The sequence below is a fragment of the Hyaena hyaena genome, unplaced genomic scaffold, assembly GCF_003009895.1.
Source record: "Hyaena hyaena isolate Hyena2069 unplaced genomic scaffold, ASM300989v1 scaffold_223, whole genome shotgun sequence".
NCBI classification, from domain to species: domain Eukaryota; kingdom Metazoa; phylum Chordata; class Mammalia; order Carnivora; family Hyaenidae; genus Hyaena; species Hyaena hyaena.
In genome coordinates this window covers 33313-61289 of record NW_024080856.1, presented here as the reverse complement: position 1 = coordinate 61289, position 27977 = coordinate 33313, and positions in this window count along the sequence as shown.

Here is a 27977-nt window from a genome sequence, read left to right as displayed (position 1 = left end):
TTTATAGCCTAAGAGAGAAAATTTAAGTTTCTAAAACAATCTTATTTTATAGTTTATATGAACCAATGGATATCCCAATAACAATTTTTTTAAGTGTTGCATAGCCTTGTGGTAAATGTTATACTCTTTGGAGATTACACAACAATATTTTAATAGTCAGTTTTAAAGGCGCCTGGGTGGCTTAGTCGGTTAAGCGTCCGACTTTCGCGTAGGTCATGATCTCGCGGTTCGTGGGTTCGAGCCCCGCATCGGGCTCTGTGCTGACTGCCAGCTCAGAGCCTGGAGCCTGTTTCAGTCTGTGACTCCCTCTCTCTTTGACCCTCCCCTGCTCACTCTGTCTCTCTCTCCTAGAAATAAATAAAACATTAAAAAAAATTTTAAAAAAAATAAAGACAGAAACACAGAGCACTTGTGGGGATGAGCACTGAGTGTTATGTGGAAACTAATTTGACAATAAACTATTCGTAAAAAAAAATAAATAAATAAAAATAAATAAATAAATAAAGACAGAAACACAGCATGTATAGATTTAAAATTTAGTAAGACCTTTACTCCTCTGGATAGTCAGTTTAAAGCACGTATCCTCCGTTTCTTGCCAAAAAAGGCAAGTTCAATAGCACTTGAACATTTTGTTAGTAACATTCTCCAGTCTTCTTATCAAATACAGTTATATTTATTTTTTGAAAATGTTTATTTATTTATATTGAGAGAGAGCATGCACATGAGTGGGGAAGGGGCAGAGAAAGGTAGAGAGAGAATCTCAAACAGGATCCACACTATTAGCACAGAGACCAACTTGGGGCTCAATCTCATGAACTCTGAGATCATGACCTGAGCCAAAATCAAGAGTGAGTTGCTTAACACTCAGATGCCCCAGTTATATTTCTTTAATAAGAGTCAAAGAATTTTAAGCTGTATAGTCCTTAGTTTGCACTAGTTATCTGATAAACTCATTCACACTAAGACAAGAAGATATAACTTCTCCCAAGCATATCCAACTTTGAAGAGCAAGAAGATAATGCCTAGAACTTGCTAGGTAGGATTTTCTGAGATCAATTATAAGATATGCATGAGTAAATTAGTGTTACTGGAACCTTCCAAGTTACTTGGCCAAATTCCTCCCTTGACCATGCTTAAGATACCTAACTGGTACATTTTGCTTACATAAATTTCTGGGTATTCTTCTAATGTGGGGAAGAAGTGAAGAGGAAAATAAAGATATGATCCCTCCCAAGCTACTAGAAATCTAATTCTAAGATTATTGAATGCAGGGACAGTTTTATTCTTATAGAAACTCTATGTCACCATAAAAAACTCTATTCATTCCAGTTGCTGCTATAAGAGCTATCCAATGAATACATACTGTCACCTCCACTGGCATAGAATGTTCTAGAGTAGTGTTATTCAGCACTGGTTGCTTTGCCCACTTACTTATGAATAAAGAAAGACACAGATGGTATAGTGTTGTCCTGACAGAATTATGGGAAGATGGCACGGGGCATATTCTCATATTTCTATCCCCTACTGCCTGATTATACAGTCTCTCAGTCTCTCCTAGCCCTTCTTCCTTCCCTTTGGAGTGTCCTTATTCGTTTTTCCTATAGCCATTCTGCTATACACTTCCTCCCAATCCCCAACCCTGGATCAATTCTACATATGTGTTTTCTCCACAACTGCTCCCAGAATTCCCAATGAAGGTTAGAGAAAACTACAATTATGCCCTCTTTGCTACATCATGTTTTCTGAGTGATGCTTTTACATCTTCTCCTTGGCCTTTCTTCACGTTCTTTCTCATTGCCCATGGGATCTGCTCCAAAGTTTACCAATTCTGTCAAGCATCCAGACTCCACCTCCACCTCCTTCCATTCACACAACTGCTCTACTGTTCCACAGAAAAAATACAGGCCAGTATGCCACCACCTCCAATTTTAGCAATCCTCCCATGAATGATTACTCCCTTCTGAGCCTGGAAAGACGGTTTCCTCTCCCATCAGAGACCAATGTTTTCACTTACAGTGTTTAATCTACTCTTCTCTAAGCTCTGCAGGTAACTCTTCTCTTTCTCAGTTATTTCAATTCCTCTTTCTCAACCAAACCCCCATTCTCTTCAAAAGTATTGGTGCATCTCAATGTTTTTAAGTTAACTTTCACATCCCCCAGCCCCAAACCTGAGGTTATGACCTTTGTCTCTTTATCCCTTACCTCTCAATTTCTTGAAGAGTTGCAAACACTCATGACTCCATTTCCTCACCCCTTCTTTTCTCAGCTGCAATCTACGAGTTTACTCAAACCGTTCTAATTAGACCATCAATGAGACACTAATTACTTCAACTCTTGGCTCTTTTCAAGTCTCAGCCTTATTGGCACCTCAGTGGTGCGTGACACTGCTAACCCAACTTCTCCTCCCAGAGACGTCCCTTTTCTGTGTCTTCATGAAGCCAATCTCTGCTTTTAGCTCTGTCAGCTTCCCTACTATATCTTTCCGTAGTGCAAGGGCTTGTTTCTCTGCCATTCCTGAAATGTGGAATTCCCTAAGCCTTCACCATTGACCTCCTCATTCTACATGTATCTGTGGAAGTCCTTTTCCCACTCCCATGGTGCTAACTACTGTCCAACCCTATTGATTTCCTAATGTGCATCTCCAGACAAAAGCCCCCTACTAGGTCATCCTGCCTTGAAAGTCTTCCCCTCTGTATCACTGAGCAAACTGTATCACCTGAGCAAACTCCATACACAGATTTGACTACTGGCTTAAAAACTCCAGTGGGTCCTTGTTCTTCAGGTTGAGATCATCTTCATTACTAGGTCTATCAGTCTTTTCCAAGCTTGTTATAGTCTTCTTTTTCAAACTCCATTCCTTCCTACCATACGGTATTTGTTGGATCAATGTAGTAAATATTACCCAAATACAGTGTGGTATGCCTGTAATGCCTTTCCCTATCCCCACTCCTACCCATAAACCACCACCTCCATCAATCTCACCCAAAATATTACTTCCAGAGAAAAGAAGTAATTATAAGAAGCTGGTATTTACTGAATGTTCACTACATGTCAGAGACTATGATGAGTTTTTCACATACATCATTTCAATCTAATCTGCAAAACGACTTGATAGATAGACATGATTATTATTATTATCTCTTTTATATACAGGATAACTGAAGATTCCAGGGTTAAGTAACTTCTTTAAGGTCACAAGGTTAATACATAAATTTGATCTAGCTCCAGAGCCTTATTTCCCCGGCATGTGACCCAAAGTCTTGTGTTTTTCCTACATATTTCTGTTTCTACTCATATTACACTTCTCCTTAATTACTCATTCATACTTCTTTCCTCTGGTACTATATTAAAAGCCCCTGATTTTCTTCATTTATTCCCTCTCCCTACCCCTCCAACATGCTTGACAAATACTGGTCGTTCAACAAATACTTTCTACATCTGAATTGAAATGAGTGCTTTATACATATTGACTAAAGGTTAGAGAGAAACTTCAAGGCAAAAGATCTAATTAGCCCGACTGTATGGATGACTGCCAGCATTTTGAATGATCCATTTACCATTGAGTCCCAGAAGATGGCAAACATGTATAGTTCATTTTCTGTCCCTCAATCTCTAAGACTCTTGAAATAGGTTTTCTATGCAGAACTGTCCAAATCACAGTGACTTTCCTTGAAAAAATTTTCTGTTGATAGAAATCTATGGTTTTCAATTTTCTACAAAATAAACACTCAGAACTGTGGTTTAGCAGCCCTGTGAAACTGAGATGTTAAGGCCAAGTCACCATCCATTGAAAACATTACAGAGGCAGAAATACAGCTATCAGAGATTACAGTCACAATAAGAGTTTCCTATTCTCCCCAGGATATTTTGTGACATCTTACATTTACCTTGGATGGAGAGCCTGCATACTATAAAGTAAATGGTGAAAGAAGGGAGGAGATGGTCAAGTAAGCAGAAGGGTATAAAATAAAGACATCACATGCTCTCATTGTATCAATTTGTCTTCCTCAAATACAGAACCTGTAAGTCTACACCTCTTAAACATATCACAGGTTAGTTGATCTTCAGCTGTAACCCAATACTATGTACTAGCTTTCCAAAATCCACTAACTCTTGACTTTTGAAATTAGTGAGGTGTAGCTGTATTTTACTTGGGAAACAAATGGATTGATTCCTTCAACAAGATGTAAAAAGTTTCCCATTTTGAAAGCACTGAGAGATACTCCTTTTAAAAAGGCAAACATGAAGCCAATGTGCTATAACCACCTCTTGGCTTGAACACTTACTCTATCTTATTGGGGTTTAGTCCTCTATTTTCTCCCCCTGACATCCATCACCCTAATAGGAGGACAAAATAATAAAAGACTTATAGGCTCATAGAATTTCAGAGCTGATAGAGAGAATGTGGAAACCACTAGTCCAGACTCTTCATTCTGCAGATGGGAAGAATGAAAGTCAGGGAGGAGAAAGACTTTCCCTAGACTCCAAAAATTTTGAGACAGTCCTGCTGAATCTGTCAAGAGCCAATATTGACTATCTCTTCCCAACTCTACATTCAGTGATATCATGTTGGAAGCTTAACAATGATCATAGTGGAAGTATGTACACATGTAAGACACTACAATTCTACTCCCAGAGAACTGGTTTACCAGCACACCAGTGTTCATAACCTAACAAAACTTAATGATATGTCCATATTCTCATGAATCATGTGTCTTTCTTTTGCCCTCTTTTTCTTGCCTGGTTGTCTGCTTTCATTAATTCATAAACAAGTGCTGTTGATCACTTTTTATATAGCAGGAACAATGCAAATATTTGCAGATAGAGTGATAAAGAAAACAGCAAAGTTCTACCTTTATTGTACTTACTATAATAGGGGACATAAGCATTTAGCATATGACAGTTACAGCTATAAATAAAAGGCTTAATATGTGCTGAAAGAGCATGTACATGAGATACATAATCTAGGCTGGGGAACTGATATATTTCAAGGAGATGTTCCTGCCAAGCTGTCACAACATGGTCTATATGATTCCTGAATGTGTTCTGCAGCCAGAAAGAAGTGAGTTTGAATCAGTTTAAATATTCTTGTTACATGACCTTGGACAACCTCTCAAAGCCTTCATTTTCTCTCAGCTAAAATGAAAATCACCCTAGCACCTTCTCCATAAGGATGAAGTGAGGAATGAATTGGTAAGCGCATGGAATGTTTAGCCTTAGGCTGGCACACCACTGGTGTTCAATAAATAGCACCTATGTTTATTATTAGGATTATTAGTATTATCTTTTCTTCCTACTGCATGTCTAGCATGTTCACTCTGTCCATGTCTTTACAGGACATCAGCTTTGCCTCCATGTGTAATTTCTTTTAGAATGTGGGGGACTTGCAGAGGCCATCTGGCAATTGTGGATGCTAGCCAAATCATCACTAATTGCCTAAACGCTCTGGCTCTCCTTGGTAATGGCTATGGCAGGTCTAATTAGTGCAGACCACATGACATCTTTGAGTTGCTGCTTTTGGGAGCTTGAGCCCAAGCCAGCAGCTCCCGTTTCCTCCAGAGTTTGGAGAGGAGCCTTTGGAGAATCATATTTAACAAAGGGCTGGGGGTGGGGGGTCCTTTCTGCTCCCACGCCCCCCATGTGGGAGCTTGCTGTGACTAAAAGAAACACAGACGTTGTAATTAGGGACAGATGGAGACTGGGAACATTCACTTAGCAGCTTTTAGTGACCTCTGAGGAGCGATCTTTAAGCAGCTCCAAACTCTTGGCCTGGGTTTTGATTTGCAAAGCTAAGGCCAGGGACCCCCAGCCTAGGGTAGGCAGCATATGCTAGTTCCAGGATTTACCTACCATTTAGCCTCACAGCTGCCTCTCTTTGCATTGCCATATGTGGTCATGCCTCAGTCTCAATAACAAACACCAGGATATATGTTTACCCAGCATACTGTCTGGCACACAGTAGGAACTCTGCAAATGTTAGCTGAATAAACAAGTACAGAGAAATTTCGTGATGTCCTTCACTGTGTTCTCCCTCCTGATTGTTATACATTCTATCCACCACCCCCTCTTTTGTTTGTGCTGAGAGTCAGAGATGATATAGGAGGAATGTATGTAAAACTATTACATGGAACATGACAAATGACCATATGACTTTATTATCATGTGTTATTTCCCAAAGACAAGCAACAAGACAATGTTTCTGTAGGCTTAACCATGGATAATGTCAACATACACTTGGATGACATTAGCCCCTATACCCCTGCACTGTGGCCTTGACTGAGTTATAACAGGTATTCATATCCTCGGCTTTTTCTTACATTGAAGGTCAGAGAGAAAAATGTTAGCATCTGCTGAATCTTGGGTAGCCCAGCAATTAATAGTTTACAAGGCACTTTCAAGTGCAACGGTCTCACTTTGCCCTCCTCCAGCCCTTTTGATAGAGGTCAGGATTATCAACTCTGCTTCACCTTTGTAATCAGTAGAGATGCCAGTCTCAGCAACCTGTACAAGGTCACAGAGCTCATTTAAGAGATGAGAAAAACAGAGAACATCACTAAATTCTGCAGACTCTTCCTGCTACAACACTCCAGGGTGGCACTTTTCTTTTTCCAGACAAATTCTACAGCCACTAGTATTTACTTATACCAAAGCAGGAGAGAGACGTGCTCACAAATGTTCCTTGATTTTTCATTATCAAAGTAACCTGACTGAGGAAAACCACATGAGGATTTTCCACTGAGGGAGGAAAAGATTTTTAGACACAGAAAAATGGCCAGAATAGAAGGGAAGTCACAAGTAAAGAAACATATGTATATATAATCTGCCTCAAAGGTACACCACAGAAATAAATAATCAAGCTTAAATATTTCCTTTGGACTAGCTTTTAAGTCCCCAGTGAATGGTGATTAAGTGTCCAATGGTCGTCTAAGCACCCACGTTCTCCATCCCATCTCCACTGCACACAAACCACACACACAAACTGATAATTTGTACAGCTGATGACAGTGGGGGCCAGGTTGCTTTCATATTTCCTTTACACCAAGACTTACAAGCCCCTAGAGCGATTTTGTGGAAGGCAATTTTTCCACTTTTCCAAAGGACTCCATACTCACTTCTATAATTCATTCTGGCTTTGACGAATTGAGGGAAAAAAAAATTACGAAGTTGTTTCAGTAAAGGCCAAAGGTGTGGAGTGGAGGAGAGTGGGATGGGAAGCCTGCAGGGTTCTGAGATCAGGCAGTACTAATGACATTAAACAAACTCTTAATTTCTTCCCCAGGCTGAGCCACTCATAATAGGTTTGCTATTGGAGATTTTTATTCTTTCAGATAAATCCAGCATCTGACATCTAAACTCTCCCTTAAGCAATGGCTCATGTTTACATGTGTTTTTCAATAAAAAGCAACCTAGAATTTGAGAGTTGGAATGGTGGCTATGGAGACAGACTGTGTGAATTGGAACCAGAATCTCCTACTGAATTATCTGTGTGACTTTGGGCAACTAAGTTAACCCCTCTGAGCCTGTTTTTCCATTGAAAAGACAAGAGTGCAAATCCTCTATTTAAGCCACTGCTGAGGCATATAGGTCCATGGGGGCTAGAACCAGCTTTGCAGAAATGCAGCCTGAAGCTCACACCTATCCTTCTAGTTTCCCAAGCCTCACTGCCACAATGGTGTGAGAAGCATGCAGGAAAATGACTGGTACTCATACATGTGCAACCTGGACTTGTGGGCTCATCCTTGAACAATTGGAGGATTATCATTCTGAGCCTTTCCTTAGGGCTCTGTAAGGGGAAATGTGTGGTTTTTTAGAAAACTAGACCCTGGGTTGTCTACGCCCTGGAAGACTTTGTTTTTTTCATCTTTGTTTATTATTGAGGTTGACAAAGACAGGGTGCAAGTGTGGTGGAGAGCCAGAGAGAGAGAGGAAGACACAGAATCCAAAACAGGCTCCAGGCTCTGAGATGTCAGCACAAAACCCAATGCAGGGCTCGAACTCACAAACCATGAGATTGTGACCTGACCTGAAGGTGGCTGCTTAACTGACTGAACCACCCAGGCATACCTAGACTCTGGAAGACTTCTGTAGAAGTTATTTGACACATGCACATACAAGTGAGTCATTTGTAATACAAGTGAGGTCTAAAATCCATGTTGTTCAGATACTTCTTTCAATCATCTACCGTTGGGAGCCATTCTGAGCCCACTAGTCAAGAAAACTCCTGGTGAGGTTAAAGCAAGTTTTCATGGTCTCTTGCCAATCAGATGACGACTGATATTCACCCCCACTCAATTATTTTTGCTTGAGCACCGACCCCCCAGGGTACTTTCTTGATCAATATCGGGAGTGACTTGTTCCCTTATTCTGGCCCTGGTATGATGATTGCACCTTGTGAAGGAACTTATTGTGGGAACTTCTTCTTTCGATTATGGGAACAGACATCGTGTCTTCAGCAGGTCCTGTTTCCCTCCATACTTTCCCTTGAGCTATGAACAGGCTAATGACTCTTACTCATAAAAGTAAGAGGTAAAATTTTACCTTTATATGTAAAATTCGGTTTCTACGGTTGCATTAGTCTAAGAGGTTCATACAGCTCAACATGTAAGTCAGCTAACCAAAAATGTCTCTCATGTCCTAGCTATCCAAGAAATCATAAAACTAGACACAAAGGTAAATATACTTGAAGAGGCTATTCTATGTATTGGAAATGAGCTAAACTCTTTAAAGGTACAATAGGCTCTCCAGTGCTATAAAGCGTATAACTGGAAAATCAAGTCTTGCTCAGAGACAAAGAGCCTAACTTAGAGAGAAGGAACAGGTAAGAGCAGAACATAAGTTACTACATATACCTTCGCTAACTGATGATGAGGATGGATAAGAGTATCTACAAACCTATGACTTAAACTTAGTGTTATTAAAATGTGAACACTCTGTTATTTTCTTAGTTACTCAACCTCACTATAATTGGGGCAGTTCTGCAAGAATACTTCTGTAAAACCTGTGTCTGTACATTTTCCAAAAACATCTTATCACAGAGAACTATCTATTGTAAAAATTCCATTTTCTGATGCCATGTTAACATTTGACCTATCAATAAAGACACCAAAACCGACAGGGCAGAGATGCCTGCCAGGTGACCAGAAAGATTCTCGGGGCTCTCTCACCCCCTCCCTCGCCGACACTGTCGGGGACCCCTGGACCCGATCGGAGAGGGCCTCCAGCAATCTAGCTGAACTTTCTAAATGGAATCCATAGGTATCTCTCTTTTAAAGACTTGTGCTATAGGTTTCTACCTTTCCTTTTCTGAACTCCTTGCAATAAACTTCCTCAACAACATAGTCAAATATTGTTAGAGAATATAAACTCCTATAATTATACAGTCTGAGCTGCCATGACTCTTACTGATGATGTGCCCACTGAAGATATCAAAAAGCCTCCTTCCATAGTGATAAGGTGAGATCCATTTCTTCCTATGTACTGACTATGAATGAATAAAAATATTCACATGATGTAATCCAGAGTCAGTGTGATCTGTAACTGTGTAACAAGAGACACAATTAACACCAGTCTTGGGAACTGTTATTGTAATGAGTGTCTGATATAAAAGGATCATTATTTTTTTAAGTATAGGAACAAAAGGCTTAATATGCCAGTTGGTATCTGTAGACAAACTAAATGGCTTAATTATCACCATTAGGAATCAAGTATTGAAACTGTGGTACAAATTGCTGAGGACTGAACTTTGTGCAGAGAGGGGTGTCATCAAAGAAAGGAAGGAAGAAAAGAGGTTGTTAACAGACATCCCGACAGGTCTTTTTCCTATTTCATCTCACTGAACCCACATAAGAACTCCCTCTGAAGTTGATGAAAGCGAGGAGTCACAGTATCTAGAAACACTGATGGAACTGTCATGGGGTTCTAGGAAGTGGAGCTCTGCAGCACTCCTGCAGCTGTCCTTGGGGTGCCCATGGGGATAAGGGGCCTTCTGAGAACTCTTGATACATTTCCTCCATACCCTGATGTTCTCTTTAGCATGGTCCTCTCCCTCTCACCCTCCACCACCCACTTTGTACTCTTTGCCACCTTCCTGTAATTCCTTGGGCCATTTTCTATCTTGAACTTTCTACACGATCCCTTTTGCTACTCTAAATCCTACGTACCCCTCTTGAATCCATTCAAACCACTCTTAACCAGGACAATTCCTGCAGAATTCTGGCCCACTGTGGTGTTCTGAATTGGTTTTAATCAGATCTATGGCAATCAGCACTGAATCACTCATGAGTGCCTTCCTCATGGCAACTCCGCCTTTCACTTAGATGCCTAGGCCTTTTGTATCAAGGACTGCTTTAGGGAGAAAGGGAAAGTATTAGTTAGGACGAGGCTCACTCCTGAATGACAGGAAACTCAACATGTATGTGTGGTGGCTTTATAAGACACACACTTTACAAGACAGACATTTGCTTCTTTTTATACAAGCACACAGTCTAGAGCTAATATAGTGGTTCCATTTTTGTTGGAGATCCAACTTCTTTCTATTTTGTCACTCTACCATCTTCAACATATGGCTTACATTGTTAGTTTCAAGATTCCAATGTATTTTACCAATTTATCCCAAATAATAACTAAAATTTATAGAATAACTTCCATGTCTCAGGCCCCTGCCCAACCCATTCCTTATCCCCTCAAAAGGGAAACCAAAATGAAAGCCTACCTACAGGTAGTTTACTTGGGAATGTAATACTGAAGTGCCAGTAGTAAGGGACAAGAAGCAGTATAATGGGTTTGGGGAGGGAAAAACTATAAAAGATTTGTGTTACACACAAAGACTATTGGTATTTAATCTCTTGGGATATTCCAAGAAACTGTGAAAAGATAATTTTTCAAGTTGAGTAAATTATGATTCTCATACAGATAGAAAAATGGACACGTTAAATATTTAGCTCATAATCCATGAGGGAACTAGACAGATATTTTAATCACTTTAAGGAAGAATCCAAAGAACAGACGTATTCACAGATGAGGAATATTGAAATGAATGTACAAATGGAGGCAAACTTGCTTTTGCCACAATGGGAAAGAGTCTTATGAACGGGATAGAATATGTCTATGCAGAAGAATTATTTTGCATTGCTGTGAGTCACTTATAATTTAGGGTATTGTAAAATACTTCACAGAGAATCAGATAATCTGGAAGGGTATCCTCTAGGGTCTAGAGAAGGCAGGGTTTAGTTTTCCAGAAAACCACACATTTTCCTCTACAGAGCCCTAAGGAAAGGCTCAGAACGATAATTCCCCAATTGTTCAAGGATGACCTCACAAGTCCAGGTTGCACACGTATGGGTACCAGTCAATTTCCTGTATGCTTCTCATACCATTGTGGCAGTGAGGCCTGGGAAACTAGAGGGATAGATGTGAGCTTCAGGCTGCATTTCTGTAAAGCTGGTCCCAGCTCACAAGGACTGTTTGCCTCAGCAGTGGCTAAATTAAAAGGTGGCCTGAGAAGAAATACACTTTACATGTGGTGCATTGGTCAGCCAATAACTCTATTATATAGAAAAACTGAGGTACAGAGCTCCTTCAGTAAGAGACTCTCATTTCAAATCCATAGTCTGTCTCCATAGCCACCACTGCAACTCCTCCATTCTCGGTTGCTTTTTATTTGAAGACCACATGTAAACGTGAGCCTTTATTTGGGGGAGCGTTTAGGAGCTAGACTCTAGATTTATCTGAAAGAATAAAAATCCCTAATAGCAATCTATTGACATGTAAATGGATCCCAGCCTGGGCAAGAAATTATCAAGTGTTTGTTTAATGTCATTAGTATTGCCTGATCTCAGAACTGGGTAGGCATTCACTCTACCCCACAACACACAACATCCTCTTTTCAGGATGGCCTCCTTTGAGAAACAAGAACACAGAGAAAAGAAGACAGTTCATGTATTTTCAGCACCCAGGAGATCTTTCTCACCACACAAACCATCTAGAATCGTGTGTGAAATACAGCTATGCTCAAGGCTCAAGCACAAGTCAGAAAAGTAAAATCTCTCCTCCATGCCCCTAAAAAACCACATCCTCACAGGGAGAATTATGAAAAGAAAGAGAATATGCCTAGAAATTCTGATTTTCTACAACTTTGCCCTGGTGTTTCTTTTAAAGAGTTACTGGGGTTTATATTGTCTTCCCTTTAATCTTTTATAAAATTCCTCTTTCCAAAGGGATGTCCTAACATTTTTATGACAACCAAGGAAATAATACAAACATACACAAGAAAAAAACTATAGCCATCAAACCTACTTTCACTTTTTTTTCTTTCATTCTCCTAGACAAATGGACACTAATAGCATGATATCTTTCCTATTCACGTGTGTAACAAAAACACAAATGTGCACACACAGATTTTTGTCATGCACCTTTTTAATGCATCTTACTATTAGCATTGTACTCTAACTTACTTTCTTTGGCAAATAATGCATTGATTCTGGACACCCTTCCAAACTGTTAGAAGATGAGTTCCTAATTTTTAGCATCTACATAATTGTCTGTGATATGATTATTTGGAAATCCAATAGCTAATTTCACCCACACCTCTATTCTTGGAATGCTTTTCCCTCCATGGATCTCACCTTCCCCTTCCTGGCTCTTCGCATGCAGGCAGAGTCAAACAACTCCCTTTGAAAATGAGGAGGCTTCTGAAGGTTTCAGATTAAGAACACTGCTCAGAGTCACACAAATTGTCCTGGATTTTCAACATCTAGTGATAAAGCAAACACCAAATTTGAATGGGATAGAGAAGAAGACAAAAAAAGCCTCCCAACATTTCTTAAGAATTCCTAATTATGTCTAAATCACATAATAAAGAGAAAGGCTCAAGATATAGAAGAATTCAGGGTGTATCCAAAAACAGGAAACAAATCAATGATGTAGGTTTAGGTCATTCAATACAGAATCCACCCCCCAACTCTGTGGCATAGCATCCATAATTGAGTTTGAAGTACCCTTTTAAGTCTTTCACAGACCACATAAAGGATGGTTTAAAAATGAGAGATGATGGGAAGAAAGGGCATTGCTCAATTTCTATTTTGCTTCTGCCTTTTCAGCCAGACAAGAATGATGGAAAGATAATGACTAGAAAAAGCATATATGGACAGATATTGATTCATCAATTTCTAGTTCTATCTATCATATACCAATAGCTACTGATACAAGAAATGTGAAACTCAAGCTGGGTTGGATACTTTTAAACCACGTTTTCTGTTTAGGTTTCTGATAAACAGTATTTGAAGATAAGAGAATTCACAGGTGAAATATATGAATGGTTATGAGGTATCTGTCAGAAATGCTGGAGAAAGGAAAATTCATTTACTCATTCCATCAGTCAGTCAGTCAACACATTTGTTGAACACCTACTATTTGCCAGGCACCTATGATAATAAGGTAAACAAAAGGACAAGAACCACTTCTCCACATTGTAAAGAAGATTTAAGACAATAAACAAGGAAATAAAATAATGTAAAATTTTAGATTATATCAAGGATATAAGGTCATATGTACTGCTAAGCTACCTCTGAAATATGTCACTCAGATCTGGCTGCCACACCCTCAGTTGAAGCTGACAATCTAGAATATAATTAAGGAGACAGATCTCCGTGATAAAGAATCTGGGAGCTTTGACATTCAAGAAACAGTAGAAAGAAACGATGTTGTGTGGAATGGAAAAGTCATAGGTAGTATGACCCTTGTCTTTAAATTCTTCAACAACTGTCACATATATAATCCCTTTTTATATATGAAATCAAAAAAGGTGGACAGTCTTGCAATGAGGAAAATGTCAGCTCAATATACAAGACAATGTTCTGACAAGTGGAACTATTGGCATATGGACTCTGCTTTGGGAGACAGACAGTAGGTGTCCTATCATTGGAGAAAATAAAACTGAGGTAACAGGACCACCACCTGGAATTTTGTGGAGGGGATGTGTATATAACCCAAAAAATAAAACCAAACCTACTCTTTACTTCCTTCTCCTTCTAAATGGAGTCTAGGAGAAAGAATCTTAGTCCAAGAACTTACAGTCAAGACCCTGGAGTGGTGGGGTCACCCTGAGCAGGATGTGAAGAAGCTTGAGATGACTAAATTTCTCTGCATAAGAAAGGGAAAAGAATTTGTTTTTATTTTGTTTTGTGTTTTTTAAATGCTTATTTATTTATTTTGAGAGAGAGAGAGAGCGCATGTGTGTGTGCCAGCTGAGGAGGGGCAGAGAGAGAGAGAGAAAGAGAGCAAAGAGGATCCCAAGCAGGCTTGCCTGTCAGCACAGAGTCCAATACGGGCCTCAAACTCATGAATCTCGAGAAAATGATCTGAGCAGAAACCTGGAGTTGGTCACTTAAACGACTGAGCTACCCAGGCGCCCTGAATTTGTTTTGATTTTGATCGGGAAGGGATCTAGAAGAGAGGACAAAGAGGGAAATAAATTTAAAGATAGGAGATAACAAGTGTTGGCAAGGACTTGGAGAAAAAGAAAGCTTATTATAAGTAAACCGGGGTTTGGTTCCATACCACCACAATAAAGCAAACATCACAGTAATGCAAGCCAAATGGATTTTTGGTTTCCCAGTACATATAAAAGTTATGTTTACACTCTACTATTAAGTATGTAATACCATTATGTCTGAAAAAACAGTATATACACCTTAACTAAAAAATACTTTATTGGGGTGCCTGGGTAACTCATTCAGTTAAGCATCCAGTTCTTGATTTCGACTCAAGTCATGATCTCATGATTTGTGAGTTTGAGCCCCCTGTCCTGGGCTGTTTGCTGACAGCACAGAGCCTGCTTGGGATTGTCTCTTTTTTTCTCTCTCTCTCTCTCTCTCTGCCCCTCTCCCACTTGTGTAGGTGTGTCATGAACTCTCTTTCCTTCTCAAAATAAATAAACATTAAAGAATACTTTGTTGATAAAAATGCCAAATATCATCTGAAATTTTGACAAGTAATAATCACTGATCAACAGGTCACTGTAACAAATAAAATAAAGATGAAAAAATTGAAATATTGTGAGAATTACCAAAATCTGACACAAAGGCATGAAGTGAGCCAACGCTGTTGGAAAAATGGTACCTACAGACTTACTTGATTCAGGGTTGCCATAAACCTTCAATTTGTAAAAACACAATCCAAATAGCACAATAAAGCAAAATACGATAATGAGTTATGCTTGTATACTGTTGGTGGAAAAGTAAATTGGTTGAGCCACTTTGGAAAACAACACATAAATTCCTTTAAAAATTTAAAAACAGATCTACTATATGATTCAGCAATCCCACTTCTGTGTATATAGCCAAAAGAAATGAAAACAGAATATCAAAGAGGTATTTACAGTCCTATATTTATTGTGACATTATTCATAATAGCCAAGATATGAATGAAGAAGATGTCTCTCATACACACACACACATATACACACTGCAACTTTTTTCAGCCATGAGAATAAAGGAAATCTTGCCTTTCACAAAAACAAGGATGAACCTTCTCATTAGCTAAGTGAGAGAAGTCAGAGAGAAAGACAAATAATATATGATGTCACTTCTGTGTAAAATATGAGAAGCCAAACTTGTAAAAACAGAGAGTAAATTACTGGTCACCAGGGGGTTGGAAGTGGAAGAATAGGAGACATGTTAGTGAAGGGCAAAAACTTGCAGCCAATAGTAACTAAGTGTTAGAGATCTAATGCATAGTGTAGTGAATATACACACCAGTATTGTACTGTAATAATCAAATTTGTAAGGGAACCAGATTTCAACTACTCACACAACAACAACAACAACAAAATGGTAATAATGTTACATGACAGAGGTGCTACTACTATAATGGCAGTCCATTATATAAATGTACTAAATCAACATGTTGTATAACTTAAGCTTACCCCCATATTATATGTTAATCATATTTTGAAGAAAAAAGGAGAGGGGCACCTGAGTGGCTCAGTCAGTTAAGTGTCCGGCTTTGGCTCAGGTCATGATCTCACAGTTCTTGGGTTCGAGGCCCACATCGGACTCTCTGCTGACAGCTAGCTCAGAGCCTGGAGACTGCTTCAGATTCTGTATCTCCCTCTCTCTCTGACCCTCCCCTGCTCACACTCTCTCTCTCTCTCTCTTTCAGAAATAAATAAACATTTAAAAAATTTTTAATAAAAAAAGAAAAAGGAAAAAGGAGAAAAGAGGAAGAACACCTGGAATGTGACTTGACGAAATGGTCCATGGGCTGTGTGGAGAAGAGTTAAATCTAACATCCATTCTTAAGTTGTTAGTAGACCTGATTTCAGAAAGCACTCTGGTGTGTGTGTGCATGTGCACACACAACTGCTTATGTATATGTGTGTGTGTGTGTGTGTTTATTTAAATAAAGATATAAGACAGAGTCCCTTATTTCTTTCACTGTGGAAAAGGAGGAACAAAATAGTTAAGTTTATTCATTTATTCATTCATTTAACAAATATGAATGAGGTACCTGTAATGTTTCATCAGTCCTGGGTCTGCATGTTTTTAGAGCTCTTATATATTGATCTAAGATGATACTGATTTTAAGATGCACTATTATTTTATGTAACACTAAAAGGAAAAAATGCTTCCAATTAGACTACAATTTTAACTGTAAGTTGGATCCCACTTTCAAAGATGCTAAGATGTAAAAAAATAAAATAAAATGTATGTCTTAGAATCCATTAAATACAATAGTCCTGTTTCTTCTAGGTCCTGATTGGAATAACACCTATTAGTTATAGTGGTCACATTTTAAAAAGGAGCTGATGAAAAGGAAGTTTTCCAGAGAACACTGATATTTGGATAGAATCAAAAACAAAGAAGAGTAGAAGAAAATCACATATATACATACACAAATACAACCAAAGCAAGAATGTAGAGCTAAAAAAAGAATGTAGAACTGGAGATGCCCATAGGAATCAAGCCCCTAGGTATTCTCATAAGTCTTCAATGGCCTGGTACCTTCTCTAATCCATAGAGCAGAGGTTTCAACTAAGAGCCAAAATAACTTTAGAAAATATAGTGACAAGATATTCCAAAAGAGTATCACATGGAAGCTTGCTCTGTAGAGTGTTTAAAAAGGTAATATTTCTTTATCAAAGAAGTTTGGAATGGACTTAATTGTAAGAAAATTGAGATAGAATCATTAATTGCAAGAGTTTTCAGAACACTTTATATGCAATGGTATATCGTAACCAAACCAATACACAAAGGAGTAATTTTCCCAGTTTTTTTTTAAAAACTTTTCATGATAATACACTAAATATTAACATATTGGGTAACTTTATTCTGGAAAACACCAATTCGTCAAACACTGACCTAAAGTATAACTAAATAGCTTTGTTCAAGTGGTATCCTAATGTGCACATTAAAGTGGAGCTGCTCTGATTTAAGGTGAATAGAAAGGCTATAGGGAGGGAAAGGCAGTCTTATAGGTCTAGGTCAACTCAGAGTCCTCAAGGCACTTGAGTCCTTCCCAGGGATGGTTAAATTCTACAAATCAAAGTTTGGAATAATGTAACCTCTAAGGTTTCTTACAATAATGTGCTAAAGTTGCCTCCTATTGATTCGGTTTTTTTTTTTTAATTTTAATGTTTATTTATTTTTGAGAGAGAGAGAGAGAGAGCAAGAGAAAGTATGAATAGGGTAGAGGCAGAGAGCAAGGGAGACACAGAATCTGAAGCAAGCTCGAGGCTCTGAGCTATCAGCACAGAGCCTGACGGAGGGCTTGAACTCACGAACTGTGAGATCATGACCTGAGCTGAAATCAGACACTTAGCCAACTGAGCCATCCAGGTGCCCCATCTCCTATTGAATCTTGAGGGTCAATTCTGCTCATATCTTCCCAACTCCATGGTCAGTGATATCAAGTGTAGCAGGAAATCAGCCATTGTGGGAATATTTACACCTCATAAATGGGCAAACACCACAAACCAGAATTTGTTTTTCCAAAGTCATTTTTCCAGCACATCACTGCTTGAAATTATGAGTCCGAACTACCACAAATGTTGAGGTGACAGAGCAGAGGTTGGGGCCATGACCATGGCTAAGACTACTTTCAGAGAGATTCTTTCCTATTTCTCCTCTTCTTCTTCTTCTTCTTCTTCTTCTTCTTCTTCTTCTTCTTCTCCTTCTCCTTCTCCTTCTCCTCCTTCTCCTTCTCCTCCTTCTCCTTCTCCTTCTTCCAGAATGTCTTCCTAATTTTGATTTCAACCTATTTACATATAAAGAGTTTCCTTAGATGTTTTTGCTGCCATGTTTTCTTCTTGCTTTCAACTTCTATTGCATCTGTTCCAAGATGCTAAGCTGAGAACTCATCAGGGGTTTGAGAGTTTCAGAAAGAGTTGCCAAACTCACTCACTCACACACACACACACACACAAATATTTCCTCAATCAAAAATTTTGAAGAATATATATAAGATCAAGTATGTAGGGGAGAAGTATATGACATAGAGAGGAATTATATGAAAACAGCTAGGAAACATGACTTAGGGCTTTACCACAAGTATATTCTATATTGTATGGTGTGGTGTGCCATTTTTCTTGTCTTAGACTCAGTCTACTCAGGCTGTTATAACAAAATACCACAGACTTAGTAGCTTAAATAACAGAAATTTATTTCTCTCAGTTCTAGAGACTGAAAGTCCAATATCCAGTTTCCAGCAGAGTTTGGTTTCTGATAAGGGCTTGCTTCCTGATTTGCAGGTTGCTACCCCCCACACATGGATAGGGAGAGTGATCTCTTTTCTTGTTCTTATAAAGCCACAGGGCCCCACGCATAAGATCTCATTGAACCTTAATTACCTTCTAAAGATTCTATCTCCAAAATCAGTCTCACTGAAAGTTAGGGCTTCAATATATGAAAGTAGAGGGGTAGGGGTGACATAACTTAGTCCATAGCAGACTGCAAATTCCTTGAGGAGTGAGCATAGTTTTGCTATCTTTATATTTAAACAAACTCCTACAGCATGGGTTTAACAGGTGGTTAAATACATGGTGATTGAGAAAGGACCTCCCTCCCCCAGTTTCTTCTCTCCATGCTGCCTACTGCTTTCCTAGAATTAAATAGACTTTGAGGGTAAGAGGAATGAAGATGCAGGGTCCTAGAGAAGGGAAGTGATTTGAGTTAGAAAAGTGATTTGACCTACTTGATGGCACAGAGAAGAAATAGAATATATATTTTTAGCTGGTGGACTGGATGTCCCAGGTCACACAGTGACTAGGGATAGTGGTTCTTAGGGACAACAGTTAGGTCTTATTTATTTCTATTTCCATAGTGTTTAACATAACAGGTTCAGGTGTTCAATATATTTTAATCAATTGATTGTAACAATGGGGAAGTCTTTGGTACAGTTATGTCATCTGTACAACGGAAATAATAATGTCTTAAAGGCAGGAGACTGTATTAACTGGTCTTTCAGTCCAATTGAGCACAGAGCTCTCTGCCTTTCACTGTTAACAGAAGAAAAGATGATGCAGCGTAGGGAGGAAGTTAAAGAGGAAGGTAAGTCCCTTTTCTTTTCCTGCATACTTCAAAACTGTCCTGTTCCAGGTCTTTATTCCTTGCCCCTGTTCACTGCACTCTTTATGTGGTTGTAAACTGACCAAAGAATGGTACAACTTAAAGTTAAGTTGCCTTTATGTGACACTGGAAATAAAAGACAGAAATCAAAGTATATGTCTTCCTTGGATGATAAGGTTCTCAACTATGATCTCCCCCAATGTCACTATGGCTGTGCATCAACGCACCCAGATGAAAAAATTAAGTGCCCTTGAATCACTGCAGTCTTCCGTTATGACTCAGCTGGGTGGTGGAGAATTACAATTGTGCTCATTCCTTACAGAGTATTGTGACACTTAGAAGACCAATGACCTAATTTGTCATCTCCGTAACCACTCACCTGCAATTATATACAAAATATCTTTTTTTCTCTATCTTTTCTCCCAAGAGCAAAATCTTTGGATCTCATTTGTCTTAAAACGTACTGATTGCTTCCTGGGGTCCTTCAAGAGAGAATAAAACCCAACACAGCCCAGCAAGGGTTGTTTAGGAAAGGGTGCCATTTCCTTTCATTCCACACATTGGGAGTCTTAGCCAATTGGGAATCAAGAAAGCCTGTCAAGTTTATTTAATTAAAATGAAAAGAAAGAAAATCCTCTTGAACATTTCTAATCAACAGGAGTCTAATGACTCATGTTGGTTCCTGGAGTTGAGACACAGTAGGGCATTTCTGGAGCTAATTTGCTACATTAATATTCAAAGGATGTAGATCTCCCAGCATTTTCTAGGAGACACAAGAGCCAAAAACGTCAGAGGGAAGTTTTTATTCTGCATGTGATGTTAAACAGATGTTTTACAACTAACCATCTATAGCACCTAATATAAAATGTCCATTAGAACAAATCTCTTATTTCCTATCTCAGTCTCACTTTCAAAATGAATCTGTAACTCTTACCTCTAAGATTCCTTCTCTTCTCAAATTTTTATATTTGATACTGATGTTACTAAGACAATGGTGGCTGGCTCTGGAATAGTGGAAATCATTTGGCTTTGGAGCCCATCAGCCTGGTTCAAATTCAAGCTTATTCAATTTCTAGGTGATGTTTTTAAAAACAATTTAGTTAACTTGTCTTTTGTTCAGTATTTTACAAATATTTGTTAAGCACCTCTGTGCTAGCACTAGACCAATGGGAGAATCGAGGCATTTTGAACCTCAGTTTCCTCTTCTGTAAACTGGGGACCATATGTTCTGTTTCATAGGATGGCAGTGTTAATGAAATGAGACAGGATAAAGAAGATAGATGGAGCATAGTGGTCGTTCAGTAAATGGTAATTTTATCTCCCCCAGTCCAGGATCACCTATACAGCTACAACTACACTGGGACATTTCTTTGCAAAGTTGTGACATTGGGCATGGAACTGCAAGGTTGAAAGGTCGGATTTTAAAGGCCAACCTGTGAAGTATAGATAAGCAGAAGCTGTCTGTGAGGATGTAACCTAGACCATGTTGTCATTTATAATGTGATCTACCAAACAAACTACAAGTCAGATTCTTTGAATTCCTTAGGCAACTAGTCTTTGCACAGGATCTTACATAGAGCATGCATTCAGTAAATGGTTTCAGAAGTAAGATGACCTGACTAGAGAAAGAGAGGGAATTACATCTCTACCTGATAATAATAATAGCAATACTCTATACAATTTACAAATCTATGTTCATTTAAATCTGCTTAGTTACGTATATATGTATATCCATACATTTATACAGATCCACTAAATAAGAGAATGGCCTGCCCTCATGGAACTCATTCTAGTGAGAAAATTGGGCAGTAAGCAAAAATAAATAGAATGTCAGGTAGTGAATGATAAGGAAGGAAATGAAATAATTCAGTTACCTCACACATTCCTGTACCAGGATCTTTTTGCAGAAAATTAAAAGAATATGAGTAAAACTAAAGAAAACCAAAATAATATAGGAGAAAGGTATGTGTTATTTTTTAACAAGATGGCCATGAAAGAGGTCTCTGAGACACTGCTTGAATAAAGTTCACAGTCCAAGCTAAAATTTAACGTAAGAACATTGCAGCAAAAAGGAACAGCAAGTGGGAACCTCAAAGTGGGAACAAGATTTGTATATTTGAAGAAGAGCAGGGTGATCTGTGTGGCAAGAGGAGAGGGAAAGTAGAAGAGAGGGCAGAGGTGGTGGGAGATGAGGACCAAGTCTAGTAAGTCATGGTAAGGATTTTAGATCTGATCTCCTATGTAATGATGTGATAGCATGCAAGTGTGGGCCCAGCAATTCCTTCCCTCCTTATTCACATATGTTATTCCTTGAATTAAGAGGAGAAGCCAGTTCCCAGGTCCTTGTATCTGGGCTGCCCATGAGAGCTCTGGTCAAGAGAATAAGTAAAGTGATGTTCTGTGACTTCAACTCCAGGCTCAGAAGAACTGGCAGATTTTGTCCCTTTTCTCTTTGAGCAGTGGCAACATTCTGTCTCAGAACCCAGCTACCATGTCACATGGAGAGGCCATGTGAAGAATTCAGTCAGTCTGGTCAACAGCCCAACAGAGCCTCCAACTGACAGCAACATCAACTTCCAGCCATATGAGGGAGCCATCTTGAATGTTTCACACCAACAGAGCCCTCAAATAACCCCAGTCAACATAGAAGAGAGTATAAGAATTGCCCAGTCAACCCACAGAATCATGGAAGATATAAAAATGGTATTGTCTTAATTAATGACATTGTGAGTGTAATTTGTTACTCTCCATCGAAATAGAGGAGAAGCCACAGGATATAAACTCCAGTACAATATCTAATGTTCATACTATCCTAAGAGGTAGGTTTCACTGTAACAGGCATACCTTGGAGATATTTCAGGTTCAATTCCATGTCACTGCAATAAAGCAAATCAAACATTTTTTTTATTTCTCCATGCATATAAAATTATATTTACACTCTACTATAGCTATTAAGTGTACAATAACATTATGTCTAAAAAATATACATATCTTAATTAAAAAACTTTATTGCAAAAAAGGGCTAGCCACCTTCTAAGCTTTCAGTGAGTCATAATCACTGATCACAGATCACCACAACAAATACAATAATAATGAAAAAGTTTGAAAAATTGCAACCACTACCAAAATGTGGCACAGAGACACAAAGTGAGCAAATGCTGTTGGTAAAAAAGAGCCAACAGACATCTTCACTGCAGGGTTGCCACAAACCTTCAATCTGTAAAAAGCACAATATATGCAAATCACAGTAAGGCAATAAAACAAAGTTAGCCTGTAGTCCCTATTATATAGGTAAAGATTCACAAGTTAAATATGACTTGCCAAAAGTCACAGAATAGCTAAAACAGAGTCTGGCGTCAAATATAGGCCTTCTGCAGAGTTCCTTCCCTCGAGTATAGCTGAACATGGATCCAACAAAACAGAGTCACCTAAATTTCATGGACATAATGGATAATTCCAGATGCTCCATTAATCACATTGCTATATACCTGAAATGTGCCTATTAGAGTATCTAAAATTTAAATTTAAAACCAGAATTCTACTACCATCTGCATCAGACTATTTAATATCCAGACTAAAATCACTCTGGGTATGTTGAATATGTGAGGTAACTGAAGACAATGTCTACCAAATGCTTTGTAGCTGAAGGCAAAAATATGAACAAATTCATGAATTTATCTCTGTTTATTCTGAAATTCCAGAGTCAGTATTAGTCATCTACATTAGGGACTTCCGTCTTACTTGAAAATGTAAGTGAAGTTATTCCCAGGGCGGAGGCGAGATGCAAAACTTGTGAAAATTAAAAGGTTGTGAAAAGTAACTATATTTAGATAGTTAGGTTAAGAAATCAACATTCAATTTGTTTGCTGAGTGGATAACCTGAAAATAAATGCATGAGTGTGTTTTCCTTCTTTTGAGTATACCAAGAAACAGAGAAATGTAAATACATTTTCCATCACATGCACTGTGCTAACAGCCTTTGAGGTAGTGCTTCTTTTTTTCAATACAGTATCTAGGTGCAGGGGATGCTCACATTACATGATGAATTGTCTAGTGTATAGTATCCCTCAATACATGTTCAGTTGTTGAAAATGTCCCTCTTCCAAGTTTCAGTTTCTTCATCTATAGACGACGATGTGGCCTAACAAGGTAAACATGTAACTTTATGATCTTGACTTGCAGTGGACACTCCATCATGACACTTTCCCTTTGATCCTAGACTCTACCTTACACCCTTTTGAAATGGTACCTCAGATATTCTACTAGTTACTCACAGTAGGTCCTTGAGAAGGAATCATTTATCTTTTGCTAGGCAAGTATATGCTGCTCTCCAACCTCTGAAGTATATGACTCCATAATCCTCAAACCGTGGAAATCTTTAACCCAAATTCTTCTTAAAATGTTTGTCCCTTTAACAAAAGGAAGATGATTTTACCAGCAACTGTACCGATCTGCCCACCATGGACTGAGCTGGGTGATTAAATACTTAAGTACTAATTATCATTTCATTCTTCACAGTGTTTATAGCATCTTTGTATATTTAGCATGTAGAAAGCACTTTAGCTCTTTTGAATGACAAGGTGAACAGAAGTGCCTCTCTATTAAAAATGTCTCTATAATTTGTGAGTCATAACAAGTCATGTTTTTATCTAGACTTGAGTCATCAAACTAGAAAGTTAAAATGTAAGAAATTGTTCCAGTAGATATAAAGGGGTGGGTGGCAGAGGGCAGAAGAGAATACTAGTAAATAAAAGCAGAGTCACATAGCCTTGGAAAGGATACCAACTGTGTGCAAAACATTGTGTTAGGCCTTTAAGGAACTCAAACTAGAGTATGTCAGTGTCTGCTCTTCAGGAACCCATTGTCTAGATGGATAAATACAATTACCATGACTCACTGTGCTAAATGTCAAAAATGCAACAAGATATGCTCCAGAGATTTGGAGGAGAACGTGAGTGAGGGCTTGGACAAAGAATGTAAAGACAACTCCCTGGAAGACAGAGGACCTGTTTATGTAAACTGTAGCATCTAGCTAAGTGCCTGGTACATAGTTGATGTTAAAGAAAGGTTTGGAGAATCCAAGACATAAGATGTACTTAGTCAAGTAGAGAAGAGGGCATCTGAGTTGGGTGCACAGCAAAAGAAAGGCAGGGGTGGTTGCTCTGGATGACCTCTGGAACACAAAAGTCAAGCCTAGAGCAGGAGGTCCAAAATGTGAGAAGAAAATACTGCTTTTTCAAAACTATCTCCTTGAAAAATCTCACCTACATCTCAAAAAAGCCTTCTGTGTCACAGATTCCCATTTTTTGCTTAAATTCCACCCCAACAAACTTTTATACTCTCTTCTGAAAAAGCCATGGGAATATCTCACTGGGTCCTCAAAGTCAAGTAGTCTGAAATCCTTCTCTTAAACTCCTTCTTAGTTTTCCTTTTTTTTTTTTTTTTCGTATTGAGAACAACTTCACACCAGACTTGAAATGATATTTACATCTTTAACCCCCTTCTCCTCAGACATATTTTTTATGATTCTCTGTCAACTCCTTTTGTGATTGTCCACACCCCATTCTCACTGACAGCCCCCACTGACACACATGGTTCATACATCCCTGCATTTCCTTTGATCAATTATATATGATTTCATTATCTCCAGTCTTGACTCACTGCAATCCCTTCTCTCATATTAACCTCCAAACAGAACAACTTGCATCATGGAATCTTTTGTGTATGCACATGTACTCACATTACACCGAGTAAGCACCTACTATATGTAGAGCTCTAAGTTTTCTGATACACATACACACAGAATCAGAAATAATTTCTCCTTTTTCTCCCTTTGGATAATATTTATCTAGTCTCCCCTTTTATATTTGTGAGCTACTCAGAACCATAATTATGTTTGTCATAGTATCACTTGAAACATCTTAGCACCATAGTCTTGCACACAGCTGGTGCTCAATCAATGTTTATGGCAAAAAAAAAAAATACACAGAAATTAATGCAGGATGTCAGCACTATACAGCAGCTAGAGAATTCTAAATGCCAGGCTAAGCTATTTGCCCTTCATTTTACAGGAGTTTGAGAGCTCTTGAAGACCTTAGGTTTATTAAGAGCCATCTGCAAGCCTATGAATTAGGAAGATTGTTCTGCAATCAACAGATAGAGTGATGTAGGAGAAGAATCCTCTGAGTAGAAAGAGCCTTGATTTTCTGAAGAATTGTGATACCTTAGATGAATGAAAAATTGGTCAAGAGAAAATAATAAGTACAAACATCAAAATGAAAATTGAGAAAAAATAAGTCTATCATATATCAAGTGTCTCTAATCCTTTAGAATTACATGAAGATGTCATTACAGTATTTTTCATCTGTCTGGTGTAATCAGGCAGAGTACATAGTGTTAATATAACACCATCTTAAATCTTTTCTGGGACAAATAATGGTAAAAATAAATAAACTATATACCTATATAATAAAGGAAATAAACCTTTGTTGTGTCAGGATCGCTCTCTCTTTCTCTCTGCATATGTGTGTGTGTGTGTGTGTGTTCATCATCATCTAAGGCTAAAAATAGTAAATTTAAAAAGTGGTTTAGGTATTTGCTCTGACCATCAGGTGAGAGAGGTATATTTGAGTATGGAAAGGGTTATAGAAAATTCAAAAAGAAAAGAGACAAACTAAGATCAGCAGAAGTGCTATAGGAATGTATCACCAGACTCCAGATAAATTACAAAGTTGTGCCATCTCCATAGTCACATGACATGTACATTGGGTCACAAGCTTCTCTCAAATGATTCATCACGTTGGCCACAAAACTTGGCCCTATTCTCTATGAGACCAGGCAGGTATAAGAGTAATTGAAGATTCCCTCCAATGTTCTAATATGAGTAAGGAGAGAAAAGACATAATGACCATCTGGGTTTGGAAATGAACTCTCTTTTTCCTCAAAAAACAATGTTTATCGAGCTTAGGGATGTATATTTTGCAGCAACTGCTTCCCAACTCATCAGTTTGTTGTTTATTTTTTAAAATTTTTTCATATTTATTTATTTTTGAGAGACAGAGAGAGACAGAGCACAAGTCGGGGGTGGGTGGGTGGGCAGGGCAGAGAGAGACAGAGGGAGAAGGAGACATAGAATCCAAAGCAGGCTCCAGGCTCTAAGCTGTGAGCACAGAGCCCAATACGGGGCTCAAACCTATGAAGTGTGAGACCATGACCTGAGCTGAAGTCAGAGGCCTAACCAACTGAGCCATCCAGGTGCCCCACTGTTGTTGTCTTTTTATTCAGAGATGTGCAACAGCCATTTATTTTATATAATATATAAATTATATATATACTGTTATATATAAATATTTATATAATATATAAATATGTAAATTATATATATAATTATATATAATATATGACAATAAAATATAAAACATATTTATATATAATATAGCATATATTTATTGTCATATATAAAACTATGTGTATATAACATATTTATTTATATATAAGTAGTTATATATAGTTATATATTACTATATTTAAGGAGATCCAATGGTAAACCAGATAGACTTGATCCCAGTTCTCATGATATTACAGTCTAGCTAAGAGAAGAGGCATTCAGCAATTAAGTACCATAAATTGCAATGAGTGTGGTGACTAAGGAATTTACTACAGGACCTTATGGGGTAGTCAGGGTGGGTAAGGGAGAATATCCAAAACTAGCCTAGCACATCAGAAATATCTCCTTCTGGAACTGATGTTTAAGCTGAGACCAGAGTGTAAAGACAGGGTAGCAAGTGAAGTGGTGAGGAAACATCCAGCCTAAGAAATGCTGTGTGTAAAGGCCAGGTGATCTGAAAACCTGTAGGAAGCTCCATGTGGCTGGAATATTGAAAAGAGGGTGCACAATGATGAGAATTGAGAGCTGAGGATATTAAAAGGGCATATGACCTTCTAAGTATATGATGAAATCCTTCAAGTGTTTGAAGTAGACAATTGGCAGTTCATGTTTATCACTAATTATAGTTATCTGAGAAGAAAATGAACTAGAAAAGAGAAGATGAGAGGCCAATGCATGAAGATGCCACCATCTTCTTCTTCTGCCATCTTGAATTAATTATTTCAGTGATTTTTTTTCATGAATACATTTCTTTATTAAGATACTCAAAAGAATAACACACTAACACTGTCCTTCTGATGTGATAAAGAATATCTATATCTGACCTACAATGTGGCAGGAAACAGGGCTTAAGAACCCTCAGAGCTGGTACCAAGTGTCCACTGAAGACATCTCCATTCACCATAGAGGATGTTTCCTTGACTCCAATATTTCTGCTGTAGCTTCCAGCCAGGTCTCCATGACTTGCCCAGACTTCATTCTAGCATCAATTAACCCCCTTTTTTCTTGCCACTCTGGACTCCTTCAAG